This window comes from Heptranchias perlo, chromosome 19 (genome assembly GCF_035084215.1).
Source record: "Heptranchias perlo isolate sHepPer1 chromosome 19, sHepPer1.hap1, whole genome shotgun sequence".
Classification (NCBI taxonomy): domain Eukaryota; kingdom Metazoa; phylum Chordata; class Chondrichthyes; order Hexanchiformes; family Hexanchidae; genus Heptranchias; species Heptranchias perlo.
Genome location: NC_090343.1, coordinates 30840285 through 30856244, shown reverse-complemented (window position 1 = coordinate 30856244; position 15960 = coordinate 30840285). Strand labels below are relative to the sequence as shown.

The 15960-nt window shown below is 44.0% G+C and overlaps 1 protein-coding gene across 1 annotated transcript in view; it reads left to right on the top strand.

Moving 5' to 3' along the window:
- LOC137335349 (opsin-5-like) overlaps positions 1-15960 on the top strand; it is a 104602-nt gene that overhangs the window by 37376 nt on the left and 51266 nt on the right. The gene's annotated exons all lie outside the window — the stretch shown is intronic.

Sequence of the window (15960 nt, the reverse complement as noted above, 5' to 3'; positions counted from 1 at the left end):
GAGGAAAATCTTTTTTACACAGCGAGTGGTTAGGATCTGGAATGCACTGCCCGAGGTGGTGGTGGAGGCAGATTCAATCATGGCCTTCAAAAGGAAAAAAATTTGCAGGGCTACAGGGATAGGACGGGGGAGTGGGACTAGCTGGATTGTTCTTGCATAGAGCCGGCGCGAACTCGATGGGCCGAATGGCCTCCTCCCCTGCTGTAACCTTTCTATGATTCTATGATTCCAAATACCAACTTCCTGCATCGTAGCTAATAAGAATGCTCATTTTGTGTAAGTGCATGGACAAATTCAGGACATGAGTGTTTACAGCAAGAGCTTCCAGCCCACCAGAAGCTGTCAGGCTTCAAAAAATGGGTGGACATCCATGGTGGGCTGGATTAATCATACAACAAATGTACAAACGGTGCTGCAAGCAATTAAAAAATTTCCACTGGTGGCCATGTGATCTCCTGTTGTCCTTTGCCCGGGAGTCCGTAACAGTTACTTTGTAGAAGAAAGTCGTCTAATTAAAGATAGAAGTTAAAACCACACTTAGTAATGAAAGCAATTACCAATTCTTGTGAAATTCCTTTGAACATTGCTTTAAAATAAATGAATAATGCCTTTGTTAAGAAATTTCACAGCAATCAGTACTGATATTGCACAATGTGATTTCAACACGAAAACATAATTATTTTGATATTCTTGCTGCCCAAAGCATCAGTGTGCAAATGCACTGAATGGCCATGAATCAGGCAAAACCAGGGAGGTAGTCATGGACATATAAGGGGGTAGAAATTAGTTTAAAACCATTTTCGGGTGTAGAATGGTTGCTGGGCTTGGAGCACGCACCCTATGACATGGACGCAACTAAGGCACCAAATTGGTCCCTCTGATTAATTAAAATAAAACAGATGGGCTGCCAGTTCTACTCGGACTGTTCATTGATAGCTCACCTAATGGGGGTGGGGGGCGTCAATATTGTTGTTGACACCATTTAAAGGCAGACTGCATCTTTTCAAGGGGAGGTGTACTTTGGCTGAAGGCAACTATAACTGAAGATTGAGGACAGGAGAAGCTGCAAGGGCCCTCCATTTTTCTGACACTGCGTTGGAGGTATTGGTGGAGAGGTTGACAGGAGAAGGAACATCTTCTATCCACCAGGCTGCAGGAAGATATCAAGACAAGTTGCCAAGCATGAGTGGCCAGAGGCGGCAGAGCAGGTCGGTACCAGGAGTATCTCCCCCGCAGGACATGGCTGTAATGCAGAAAAAACGTCAATGACCTTACAAAGCTAGCTAAGGTAAGCCTCCTAACTCATAGCTCAAATTATTTTCTGCTTAGCTTTGTACTACCTGTTGCCCCAGCACTCACAACCCTTCCCTCCTCCAATTACCAGCACTCTCGTCTAATCACTGCAGCACTCTTTAAAACTTCTCACACTCCCTTCTTTCTCGCAGGGCAAGCTCGCACACAATAATACAGAGCAGGCAGCCACAGGAGGAGGGTCATGCTTCATCCACATGCTGTCCCCACTTGAAGAATAGGTTACGGACATTGTGGGCAGAAGGTGCCTGGCGAGGCTGGATGACAAGTCCTGCAGGGTTTTAAATCATCTTCCCCTTGTTCCTTCACACCCTTACACACATTGCATGACAAATTGCTGCTGCTTTCAGAAGCTACTCATCTGTCTCTGCTTACCCATGTCACTAAATGCTAAGCCTTGGTCCTTTCTTCCATTTCAGGTCCACAAGCTCCACACAGCCCTCAGGGAGCTGAAGAAGAGGGCAGAGCTGCAGAACAGGAAGCATCACTGGACCTTACATTTGCAGACACTAGTTCAAAATTAGCACTCTGCAAAAATGGCTCAAAGGCCAACACTTGCCTAAGCATCCAAAAACTTGGCCACAAAGCACCCAAGAAGCCTAAGATGACTAGCCAGAGATTTACCTAATGGAGGCGAGGATCCCTTTAAATACCACTTGTGGAAGCTGCTTGCTTCCCGCCATGATTTGCTGGGTGGGTTAAGGCTAAGGAAGTGACGTTTCAGGTGCGCATGGACACCAATTTCACCGAGGGCGCTGAGTCAGGCGCAGGAGCCTTATTAATATATTTAAATGCTGCCTGTGTTTGTTTCAGGTGGCCCCCAGGGATGCCATGGGGATCCTGGGAGAAGGTCATCATATATCCCAAGAAGCTCATAATATTTTTCAGCAGTCATCTAGCTCTCAGTATCCAGTTTAGAAAGTTGTCCCACAGACTAGTCAAGCAACAGGCTGAAATCATTTTATTCACAGAATCTAATCTATCGGCCAACATCCCAACGTATTCCGTCACATCTCTGGGCATATCCTGTCCCACTGACAGGATAGTCCCACCATGGAAGTGGGGGGGGGGGGGGAACAGTAATATATAGTCAGGTGGAAGTGGCTCTAGCAGTACTTAACATTGACTCCAGACCTAATGAAGCCTCATGGCCTCAGGTCAAACATGGTCAAGGAAGCCTCCTGCTGATTGCCACCTTCCATCCCCCTCAACTGATGAATCAGTACTCCTCCATTTGGAAGAAGATCTGAGGGAAGCAAGGGGACTGAAATACTTCAATCACCGCTATGAAGAGTGGCTTGGTAGTAGCACCCTGATCAAGCTGGCCAAGCCCTGATGAACATTGCTGCCAGACTGGGCCTGAAACAGGTGGTAAGGGAACTACATTAGGAAGTAACCTGCATAACTTCATCGCCACCAACGTACCTGTCATGGACAGATCTGGAATCATGCCTGATGCAAAACAGGATGGATGTAGTTGTTGGAGATCAGCCATTACTACACTAGGACATTAGTGTAGAAATTCTTCAGGGAAACATCCTTGATCAAACTATTTTCATCTATGCCCTTCCCTCTGTCATAAAGTCAAGAGTGGGGCTGTTTGCTGATGATTCCACCGTGTTCAGCTCCATTCACAATTCCTCCACTAATGAAGCAGCCCATGCCACCTGCAAAAGGACCTGGATAACATCTAGGCTTGGGCTGACGAGTGTCGCGTAAGTGCCAGATAATGATCATGTTGAACATGAAATCCAACTATCTCCCTTTGACCCTCAACGGCAACGCCATTGTTGAAACACTGTAAACATCTACATATAGGGGTCACCATTCATCAGAAGCTGAACTGGACCAGCCATATCAACACCATGGCTATAAGCACAAGGCAGGGACAGGGTACTCAGTGATGAATGGATCGCCTCTTAATCTCTCAAGGCTTTTCCACCATCTACAAAGTTTAAACCTGGAGTGTGATGGAATACTCACCACTCTCCTGGATTTGGTATAGCTACAATGATACTTAAGAAGCTCGACACCATCCAGGACAGAGCAGCTTGCGTACCCTTGCCACTGGACTCAATATCCACCCCATCCATCACTGTTGCGCTGGGGCTGCAGTAGGTACGATCTATAGAAGGCAATGCAGCAACTCATCAAGGTTACTTTAAGAACACTAAGAAGGACAAGAGCAGCAATATGGTGGGAACACCATCACCTCCAGGTTCTTCTCTAAGTCACATACCATCCTAACTTGGACATATATCGCCATTCCTTTATTGTCGCTGGGTCAATATCCTGGGATTCCCTACCTAATGGCATATGGCAGTAACGTCACTACAAAGACTGCAGCAATTCAAGAAGAATGTTCACCACCTCCTTGTCAAGGTTTTTAAACATTCAAATTTGGCTTTGAATTTGGCTTTGGAGGACTGAAATTTCAAACTCTCTGAAGTCAACGCTGAAGTTCAAATAAACCAGAATTTCCATCAAAAAAATATATACTTTCAGGCTTCAGATTTTGTTGTGCAATAATCTAAATTTGCAACGGCACCTCAATATTCAGTATCACTCCAAAAGATCTGCACAGAATTTATTAATTCCTTCTGCTACCTGTGGAGCTCGCTGTCTGCCAGTGAAAGTCTCTCCCTGAGAATGTAATCATTAGGGACTCTATCCATTGCAAGCAGGAGTTCAAATGCAAAGTTAGCCATCATTTGCTGAAACAGGGCTGCTGAAGTGTGTCTTAGTCTACGTGAAATCTGTGACTTGCCTTTTGGAGGCCCACAACTCTCAGCAACCATCAAGCACAAATCTATAAGATATCTGTACTTGTTATAGTTGAATCCATCTGCCTTTCTGTTATGCTGGCTGTTATACTGGAAAAAAATGAGTACTGTTAGTAAAGAATTTGTCTGGAATCTGGGCTAATGCTTGATCTGCAAAAGTAGCCTGGCAAGTTCCTTAAGAAATTATTGATGCCATGTAAGAGGCCCATTCTCAATGTTGCTGTAAAACCATTATAAAGATTAACTTGCTCAGCTCTTCAATTTCTAGTGAGAGAGGTTTTGCAGATCAGTGTACAGTAACTGCCACTATCTAAAAGCATAACACTTGGGCAGTCAAAGTATATAGGTAAGTAAAAGAGAATTGATGTATTTAAATATATTTTCACAGCTTTTATACATTAATTTGGGCTATAAGCATAAAACAAATCTGCATAATGTTTATTGTGATACTATACCATAAATCTAGTATGAATAAATCACACTCACTCACCTGACGAAGGAGAAAGCCTCTGAAAGCTTGTGATTTTCAAATAAAACAGTTGGACTATAACCTGGTGTTGTAAGATTCCTTACATAAATCTAGAAGCCATGGTATCATTGTTAACATATTGTTATCTTCTTAGGGTTTATGAGCAGGAATAGTCTGCAGTGGAAACTCAATCAGTTTGACTGCTGGGGAATAGCTCAAGCTGTCACAAACTTTGTACTATTTTCTCTATATAATTAGTATGCTTCCATGGCTTTACACCTCTCAAAGGAATCACATATCATCGTTTGGTACATTAAAGGTGTCACACTTCAAACGCGTTGTTGCTCAGTGCATGTGGGACATAAAAAAGCCATCATTGGCTCAAATAATCACTAGCAAGTTAGACATGCTGACTGGTTTAAATGCAAAGCAATCAAAAAACAGTTGCATTCATTGGACAGGAAAGCTTCCAATCAGCAAGAATCAAGCGCCACAAAATCACCCAATCAAGTTACTCATTTTTTGTTTCCAACCCAATATTCTGGAGACAGCAACTACTACAAACTAAATCGATCAAACTGTTCAAATATTTTTTTCACTATTTATGTCTGCCATTTTCTGTCCCCACTCTGGTCAATTTATACAACTAAATTAACATCACATACAGGGTTACATTTTTAACATTTCTTTCGGCCTTTTTACACTAGATATTTTTGGCTTCTGTGTTTCAGACTATTCGCTGAGATGGGCCCTATCTCCCAATATCCCAGAGATTGTTTTTATTTACCCTGGAGGTTGAATGTTTATGAGGTGCTTTGATGCAGAGTTCCAAAGCTGTGGCTACAGTTAGACAGCAAGGCCTGGACTTTCTGTTCAAGGTGTTGCACAGTGGAGACTTGACAGTGGGAATAATCAGCAGCTTCAGTATGAATTACAAATCCACTGTGGGAAGTAAGGTGAAAAAAAATCTTAATAATAAAAAACATTAATAATAAATCTTAATCTAAGAAAAAGAAGAAAGATTTTGGGGAAGGTAGAAGAAAATAGAATATTTGTATTCTAAACAAATACTAGAAATCTGTCATAGGAGATGGATCACAAAATAATTTAAATTATTGAAGACAAGAAGTTTCAGGGTGTGAAAAAAATGTTGCATCGTAAGCAAGTTTTATAAAGTTGTAGGTTAACAATATTACAAATATTATGCCTCTGGGGTGCTATAGCTTTCAGAATCAGTAAGGAATTTAACATTATTACCTCAGGTCAATTGTGCTATAAATTGCTTCATAAATTTCCAATAAATCATAAATCCAACAATGATTGGCAAATTGCTGCTGAGGGATTGTGATAACCCTCAGAAATTGCACTCCAGGTCCAGGCTACTCAAGTACAATCCCACAGGAAATCTCTCAGTTTTATTTAAGGTTCTTTAAAGAAGTGAGATGGGGCACTTCAGTTTTTCTTAAATGATAAACATTCTTGTTTTCATGTTTTGTTCCATTGACTCCTGTTTCTGTGTGTGTATGCATGTCTTGTGATAAACCTATGGGATGATTCAACATCAACGTTGTACACTAATTAAGTTCCCCCATACTGTCAGGTTATGTAACCCTTCTGAGATGGTGCTGCAATTATGTCACTTATTGTTTAAACCAAAATATTTAGAAAACAGAAATGGATAGAATAAAACACAAAGGTATTTGTCAAAACTCTTAACTGTTGAATTTGTAAAGATATCTGATGAAGATCTCATCTTAAAATATTTTGAGATATGTAGTCAGTGACTCAACTACATCTTCACACATTGACAACAATTATGTCTGAATTTACAATCCTGAAATGTGACTTGCAAGACACTTTATCCCGATTATAATGGCTCTTTAATTATGTATCAAATTACTTCAGTTGAAGAAAGAAACTCATGAAACAAATTGTATTTACATGTATTTAAGAACTACTGTTTAATTTATGGTAACTATTAAAATTAAGTATTTGGGAGAAATGCCCATTTTTAATTAAGCATTTAAATTGATGAATGGATTTTCATGTAAAGGTGTGCACCCATACATATTGGAAAACTGTTCTTACTGCTACACGCTTAACCCTGCAAGCACCATGGGGCTCGATTTTAGGGTCGGGTTTCCTGCGGGTTTCCAGCGGGGGGGCCCCGAAAATCCCGATATGCGGTCATGTGACCGGATCGCGCCGCGATCCCGACCACTTCCGGGTTCCCCGATGACGTGCGGGGCTGCGTGCGTGGCCCCCGCTGGTGGGAATCCCGCAGGCAATTAAAGCCAGCGGGGTTCCACTTGAGAGTACTTACCTTGCTTGTTGAGGTCAGTTAATGAGCTGAACCAGCTGTCAAAAGAGGAAGTGTGGGATTTTACCTGCATCGCAGAGTGTTTCACACACTGGGGGAAACAGTCTCTCTCCAACCAGGCGTGTTGCAGCCAGCAGCCTGTGGCAGGTGCCAAGGTGCACTCCACGGGGGAGAGCCCTCACCCACGCAGGAGGCCACCGCGTCACATAGGGCAACCCCTGCCCCCCACCACCCCCCGCCAAGCCAGAGGACAGACCGACACGAAACCGCAGCCCCAGTCCGAGGAACCACCCACGTACCCTGCACAACCCCTCAGACCAACACCTGCCAGATGGGTGGTGCGTGGACACCCTCGGAGGACGAACAGCATGACCAGCCCCAGCAGCCTCGCAGTCCACGCCGTCCGCCGCAGAGACGTGGAGCCCCCCAACACGGTGTGGTTGCATGCCCACCTGCACAGCAGGAGGGAGGGCTACCGCAGAGAGAGACGCATCGCAGAGGGCACTACCCTCGCCACAGGGTCCACAGACCGAGGCGCAGCTCCCCGGACCTCTCCGAGCAGCAGTGCACACGGAGGCGCAGATTCGCTCGACATGTAGTCGTGGAGATCTGCAGGCTCTTTCATGCCGAGCTGCTCCTGGCTGGCCCCAGCACCAACTGCTTACCTGTCGCTGTCAAAGTCACCACTGCCCTCCAGAACTTCTCCTCCGCATCCTTCCAGGGTGCAGCCAGCTACACCGCCGATGTCTCTCAGTCGTCTGCGCGGAAGAGCCCTGCAAATACACCTGCACCTACTCTGCAGTAACACGATGGGTGGCATCAGTGGTGGGTCCTCATAGTGATACCCAGGAGCGGGCATTATTGGACACAACAGACAGGATTCGCGGAGACATGGCAGTGGTGGTGCCAATATAATGTGTGCTGTTTGTTGCTCTGAAATTCAATATAGGTAACACCCATGGCAAACCCTCCGACACTCTTGTGCACCCCCTTAATGCTCACAAAACATTTGCCTTACGCTGCCTACTGCACATATGTGATGCATGCCCTGTGGCTGCAGCACAGGTGGTGGCAGGTTGAGTGAGGCTGGCCGTGAGGGAGATGCATGAGAGGGTGAGTATGGGATAGAGCCATGAGATTGTATGAGGATTGGGTCGCGTGTTAGTGGCAGGATGAGTACTGGCGAGGTGAGTAGGTGGCGGTAAGATGAGGATGGGGTTTGAGTGGGTATGAGGGGTGATGTGACAGAGTAGTGTTGGCGGTGCCGAAGGAGATGTGGGGTTGGGGCAGTGTTGTGGCAGATGGAGTGTAGGGGAAAGACTTTGTGTTCTCACTGTGGCTGACCTACTTAGGTCATTGCAGCGCCTCCTGCACTGTATGCAGGTGGGCGATATGTTGGTTGCGCAGGTGACCCCCTCTGCCACCTCGAGCCAGGCCTTCTTGGTGGCAGAGGCTGGCCGCTTCCTCCCGCCTGCCGGGTGGAAGATCTCTGTCTTCGCCCTCCTCCTCACCCCATCTGATGATACCTGGGGTGAGGCATCATTAAACTGGGAGCAGCCTTCCCCCCGGGCTGCTCCATGCTGTAATTTGTTCCATTGGTTGCAGCATCTGTCAGTGGAGGACTGTCCCTTTAAATAGAGCGCCTCCAGCTGACAGATCGTACTGCGCATGCGCAGCCCGCCCGACGCGCAGACCAGCAGCGCGGACCCTGGAGGAGCAGGTAATTGATTCCTATTAGTGTGTTGCCTGCTACGATCGCGCGGGCAACCCACTAATTTCACCGAGTGTGTTGACCACGCTCCCGAAACCCAACCCGCCGGAAACCCACAGGCCTGGTAAAATCGAGCACCATAGACAAGTTTACTCATTCTGAGTGTTGTTGGAATGCAGGGGCTTCTGACAAATGTATCATGTTTGGATGCATTTTTAGCACGTTAAAGATTGACCTGGGACATCTAGGGTTCATTTTCAGAATCTGGGCTTCGGTTAGCTGGAAATCACCTTTAAAGATTGTTTTCAGTCAATACTGTTCTTTTTAAAAACAATCTTGCTCCTATCTCCAAAATGGAAGAATCCAGGTAAGTGAAAGTATTAAAACTAAAAAAACTCAAGGGGAAAGTTAGAATCACACGATGAGAGTATATTTAGTCTGAAAAAAATAAATTTGAAATAAGAATCATAGAATCATAGAATCACAGAAATATACGGCCCAGAGGGAGGCCATTTGGCCCATCGTGTCTGTGCCAGCCAAAAAAGTGCTATCCAGCCTATTTCCACTTTCCAGCTCTTGGTCCACAGCCTTTTAGGTTACGACACTTCAATTGCACATCCAAATGTGCTGAGGGTTTCTGTTTCTACCACCCTTTCAGACAGTGAGTTCCAGACCCCCACCACCCTCTGGGTGAAAAAATTACTCTTGTGGCCTAACTAGTGTTTTATACAGTTCTAGCATAACCTCCCTGCTCTTATATTCTATGCCTCGGCTAATAAAGGAAAATATCCCGTATGCCGCCTTAACCACTATATCTACCTGTCCTGCTACCTTCAAGGGTCTATGGAAATGCACTCCAAGGTATCTCTGTTCCACTACACTTCTTAGTATTCTCCCATTTATTGTGTATTCCCTTGCCTTGTTTGCCCTCCCCAAATGCATTACCTCACACATCTCCGTATTGAATTCCATTTGTCACTTTCCTGCCCACCTGACCAGTCCATTGATATCTTCCTGCAGTCTACAGCTTTCTTCCTCACTATCAACCACACGGCCAATTTTTGTATCATCTGCAAACTTCTTAATCATGCCCCCTACATTTAAGTTTAAATCATTGATAAATACCACAAAAAGCAAGGGACTTAGTACTGAGCCCTATAGAACCCCACTGGAAACAGCCTTCCAGTCACAAAAACACCTGTCCATCATTACCCTTTGCTTCCTGCACTGAGCCAATTCTGGATTGAACTTGCTACTTTCCCTTTCTGATGGGCTTTTACTTTTTTGACCAGTCTGCCATGTGGGATCATGTCAAAGCCTTGCTAAAGACCATGTAGACTACATAAAACATGCTACCCTCATCAACCCTCCTTGTTATCTCCTCAAAAAAATCAATCAAGTTAGTCAGACACGACCTTCCCTAAACAAATCTGTGCTGACTGTCCTTGATTAATCTGTGCCTTTCTAAATGACAATTAATACTGTCCCTCAGAATTTTTTCCAATAATTTGCCCACCACCGAGGTTAGGCTGACTGGCCTGTAATTACTCAGTCTATCCCTTTCTCCCTTTTTAGACAACGGTACAATGTTAGCAGTCCTCCAGTCCTCCGGCATTACACCTGTAGCCAGAGAGGATTGGAAAATGATGGTCAGAGCCTCCGCTATTTCCTCCCTCTCTTAACAGCCTGGGATAATTTCATCTGGGCCTGGCGATTTATCTACTTTCAAGGATGCTAAACCCCTTAATATTTCCTCTCTTACTATGTTTATCCCATCCAATATTTCACACTCCTCCTCCTTAACTACAATCTCTGCATTGTCACCCTCTTTTCTGAAGACAGACGCAAAGTATTCATTAAGAACCATACCCACATCTTCGGCCTCCACACACAGGTGACCTTTTTGGTCTCTAATAGGCCCTACTCTTTCCTTAGTTATCCTCTTGCTCTTTATCTATGTATAAAATAATCTTTTGGTTTTCCTTGATTTTACTTACCAATATTATTGCCCTCTCTTTGCTTCCCTGATTTCCTTTTTAATTTCACCCCTGCACTTTCGATACTCCTCTAGGCTTCCTGCAGTTTTGAGCTCTTGGTATCTGACATAAGCTTCCCTTTGTTGCCTTATCTTCCCAAGAATGCTCCAGAGGGCTCTAGATTTGGGTGTCCCACCCTTTTTCTTGGAGGGAACATGTTTGCTCTATAAGAAATTATAAGAAAGGACAGAGAGGGGCATGTAGGGAAAAGAGGGGCTGCAGGGCCAGTACAGTTAAGCTGTTTAAATGTTATTTTTTTGTAAAATTGTGCTTTAGGTGTTTAGTAATTTAGAGTTGTTGGGCCAGATTTTGCTGAAGGGGGCATCTCGTGCCATTAGTTAGACTTACAATTGCATGCTTAGGTTTTTAAATTTTTTGCCCACGAAATTGCCGGAAATGTGAGCTGAAAATGGTGCAACGAGGGAAACAGGGCATCTGGGACCATGGTGAACAACGGGAAAAACAGGATATCTCCCTGACCAATGAGATTAAAAGATTGAGAAATAAACAGAGGAAGGACTGAGAGGGATGGTGAATTAGAGTGGGTGAATTCAATGTCAAATCAGGTACAAAAAGAGAAATAAAGAGGTAAAGAAGGATTGGATTAAGAGAGAGAGAGAAAAAAAGAGACAAAAAGGAAAAGTAAGAAAACATTATAAAAAATTTAAAATTTGACATTTTTAATATCTCCTAAAACAATTCACAACCTGAAGGAATGAAACTGCACACTTATAATTGTTTACTTTCTGGGCAAGAGAGGTTGATTAGCAGTCATTAACAATTGTCACTTTGGTTAAAGAGTATTTATGCTGATAATTACTAACTTTTTGTGGTGAGTTTAATGGGCAATTAATGTGCAAACGCAGCAACTTCACGAAAATCACGGGGAGGTTATGCACAAGATGCCGTTTTCGTGAAGTTAAGGGCGGAGCAGCACAAATCAGCCAGCAACTTGTGGCGATTTGTAATTCACGGGGTATCTCTTCCTCGCTACACGTTGCTGGCCCATTTGTGCATTAATAACGGTGTGTGTTGTACAGAAGCCATTATTTTTTCAGCAAAATTTAGCCCAATGTTACAGTAATAAAGCCATTCCCAATTGGGTGACATGATTACTGTAATACTAGTATCTTTTTCAACATCCTGTGCATGTAAAACCAGTGAAAGGACAAAGGCAAATGTTGGACAAAAAGAAACGTTGTGAACGCTGGAAATTTGAAATAAAAACAGAAAATGTTGGGAATGCATCAGCCTCTGAAAGAGAAAACAAATTACTTATCAGTTGTGATGAAGGGTCCCTGAAACGTTAACCTATCATTCCTTTTCAAACCTGACTGACCTGCTGTGCAGTTCCAGGATTTTTGTTTTGATTTCCAGGGTCCTCGGCAGTCTAAGGGTTAAGATCCCTTCGTTGCAAATTAATTATTGCTGAAGGCCTGTATTTTTTTTCTTGCTAGATCTTTAAAAATTTTGAATGTTTTTTACACGGCATGCAGGGCACTCCACATGTTACGGGGACCTCTCCTGGGGATGTACCTGACACCACCTAGGGTTACTGTAGCATGTCTAAAAAGTAAGGTTTCAATCTTATATGGAAGTAGAGCAAGTGAATAAAAACAGAAAATGCTGGGAAACAATCAGCAGGCCAGGTAGCATTTATACAGCGAGAAATAAGAGTTAAAGTTTCAGGTCGATGACCTTTCATCAGAACTCAGTTTTTTAAGCCATAGTGAACATTTTACCTGGATCAATTTTGTCAATTCGTTTCAATGATTTTGAAAACCTCAAAGCTTCCTCTTTTTGAATGAAAACAAGCCCAATCTCCCTAATATTTCCTCCCAGCTTAAATTCCTGATATCTGGAATCATCATAAAGCAAGGGAATGTTCTTTGGAAATCCATGATCTCAGACACTACGACACTGGCTCAATGAGAAGCAAAAAGAATGTCCGAATCAATGAGAATTATTTCTAGCAACGTTATGTATCTGGAACAGACGATAATCTTAGATTACGTCATTAAAGTAGGAACAAATGTGCCATTCATTATCCGAGGCATCAGTAAAACAAGTGGCGGGCGTGGATTCACCAGATGCTACACTCAGTGGTTGCGCTGTATGAAGCGGGATGACTCTTCAGGGAAGTCAGGTCGTCTCCCTACACGGCCAGATTGTGCCAGCGACGTCCTGCAGTCGACTTGAGCAAAATCTGTGCTACGAGCAATTTTGCAGCAAACATTGAAAATCTTGTGTATTCCGAGAGGCGGAAACCTCCACGTTAAGGTAAAATTCACACCCACTTTTTGCCTTTTCTTACATTATATTTCCCTGAGAGATATCTTTTTCTCATTAGTTTTCTTTCTAGCTCATTTCTTTATTTCTGTTTGTTTTCTTTTTTTAAAGTATTTAAGCAGCAAGGCTAAACTCATGAAGTCCCATGATACATTTAAGCATTTTCATTACATTCGATAAAGGGTGAGGAAGGAGAATAAAAAATATATATGGATAACTGACAGACAAACAAGCAGCAACAGCGAATAAAATGCATCTCAATGTTAATGAAACCTATCGTCTGATATGTATAGGAGGAGCTGATGGTACCTTGGTTATGGGTTTATTTTAATCAGCATTATTGCTGATGTGCCTGGGCTATCAGAGGGGACCCGGTCGACCTTCGCGCTACTTTCACACCTTTTCAAATCGGTAACATTCATTTCACGTTGCACATTGCAGACAATCCTGTTTAACTAGAATAAATGAGTTCTGCGACGGACTTTTCTGCGCTCATTTCAGATTGAAATCCGTTCACAGTCCCAACTGCAGCCAAACGGTGATACACTGCCTTGTACTGCAGCTGGAGTTAAGGGGGAAGGGGATATTAATCAACACCTTCATTGGTGATCTCAGAATCGTTTGACTGCAGTGAAAGAAGGAAAAGGTGAGGGCAGGTAGGGATCGTAATGGGAGCTGGATTATATGGAGTATTTGTACTTAAAACTGAGCAGTCACAAGAGCGTAGCAGAACTCTTCAAGGATCTTCAAGCTGCATGACCCTGCCGCTATCAACAATTAATATTTACCAATATATCTCAACATACTTGGGATAAAACGCTCCGTTTATATCATTCAAGCTTTTACACCACATGCATTAACTTTAAAGTGCTCGTTTATTTGTGCCTGGTCTATTTAACCAACATTACTTTTGAATATTTGCACATTACCAATAAAGACAGTCAGATTTCCCTTTGGCCCATTCTACTCATATATAAAAACTTTTTTTCGAGTTTCTCTCATCAGCTCCTAAAGATGCTGGGGGCGATTTTTGTCCCATTCCTCACAGGTTGCTCAAAAACAGGCAGTAGCAGACAGAAGGTAAACTGATTGTTCGTACTACCCCACTAACCACTGCTTTTACAGCATTTATCCTGGCAGCCAGAGGGGCAGTGAAGAGGTAGAGCTGGGTGTTGTCAGTATACATGTTGAAGCTGACCCTATGCCTTTGGATAATGTCGCCAACATGTAGATGATGAAAAGGGGGATCCGGGATAAATCCTTGAGGGCTCTGGATGTAACATTGAGGGGGCGGGAAGAGAAGCCATTGTTGGAGATGCTCTGACTATGATCGGATAGGTAAGAGCTGAACCAAGCGAGAGCAGTCCCACTGAGCTGGACAACAGAGGAGAGGCATTAGAGGAGGATGGTATGGTTGAGCATGCCAATAGCTGCAGAGAGGATGAGGAAGGGTAATGCACCACTGTCATGTCTGGATGTCATTTGTATATTTGGCTAGGGCCGTTTCGGTGCTGTGACTTGGATGGTAGCCTGATTGGAGAGATTCCAATGGAGTTGCAGGAAAAATAGCATGGATTTTGGAAACGACAACATGTTCCCGGACTTTCAAGAGAAAAGGGAGGTTGGAGATGGGATGGTAGTTTGCAAGGACAGAGGGTTCAAGGGTGTTTTTTTTTGAGGAGGAGTGATGATGTTGGTTTTGCAAGGGAGGAATATAGTATCCAAGAAGAGGGAACCATTTACAATGTCAGTTAGTATGAGGGCCAGGAAGAGAAGTTGGGTGGCCAGAAATTTAGTGGGAATGGAGTCATGGGAGCAGGAGGTGTTTCTCATGTTCAAGATGAGCTTGGAGAGGGCATATGGGGTGATGGGAAAGAAACTAGGGAGGTGTGGGTTTGGGGCTAGGGCAGGGGGAGGCTTGGGGAAGTTTGGCTTGGTGGACAAGGGGGAAGCAGCAAAGTCAGCTGAATCAATGGACTCAATCTTAGTGACCAAGAAATCTATGAGCTCCTTGCATTTGTTGTTGGATGAGAGGGTGTAAGGGACAGGGGTGAGGAGTTTAAGTAGATGGTTGGCAGTGGAGAAAAGAAGCCCGGGATTATCTTTCTCTCCAAGGTGATCCTGGAGTAGTGGGCAGTTTTGGCAGTGGGGAGTGAGGAGGCCTAATAGCGCTTGATGTGGTTCAGTCAGATATGATGATGGCTAAACCAGTTGTAATGTCAGATAGGCTCAAGTCTGCACCTCTTGGACTTGTGGGAGCAAAGATGTGGACCATACCAGGGCGTATGACCAGAAGGGGAAAGAGTAAAGGTTTTGCTAGGGACAAGGGCATCAGCGGTGAAGGTGAGGGAATGGTTGAGCTAATTGATGGCTGCACAAGTTTTGTGAATGGATAACCACAGGCTAGGCAGTTGGAAGCTTGAAAGTGCATTTGTAAGTGTTTTTTCAAGGGGCGACACAGAAGCTATGACTTGGTGATAAGGACCACACTACCACCACGGTGGTTTGGGCAGGGTCGGTGATGGAAAGTATATCCAGATGGGGAGGCTTTGGTAAGGGTCATGGTGTCGCCACCCAAGAGCCAAGTTTCAGTCAAAACCAGGACATCGATGCAATCATCCACAATAAGGATGTGAAAGGCAAGGGCCTTGTTTACAAGTGAACGGACATTCTGGATGTCAACTCCACCTGTACCTCCACTGACGGAGGTCCTAAACGCTGTCAAAATATGTCTCTCGAATGCTCAGACTGCTATTCTTGAGGCTTTGGGTTACAATCTCTAACTAGCTGTCTTCTCCAGTTTCATCATGCTGGGTGATCAAATGGAGAGAATTATTATCCAAGGATTCATTGTCTAAAGATCTTCCCCCATGTGAATCACTAAACATATTGTGTCAGTACCTAGCAGCAGAGGCGTGGAGAAGGCAAGGCAACACAGAGTTCATTCAGTCCTCCGCCCCTCCCCCGCACAAATGAAAATAGATGTTCCAGAAAGTGAACAAGGCAGGCAGCTATTGCAGTAGAAAATGTGACAAAGTCAC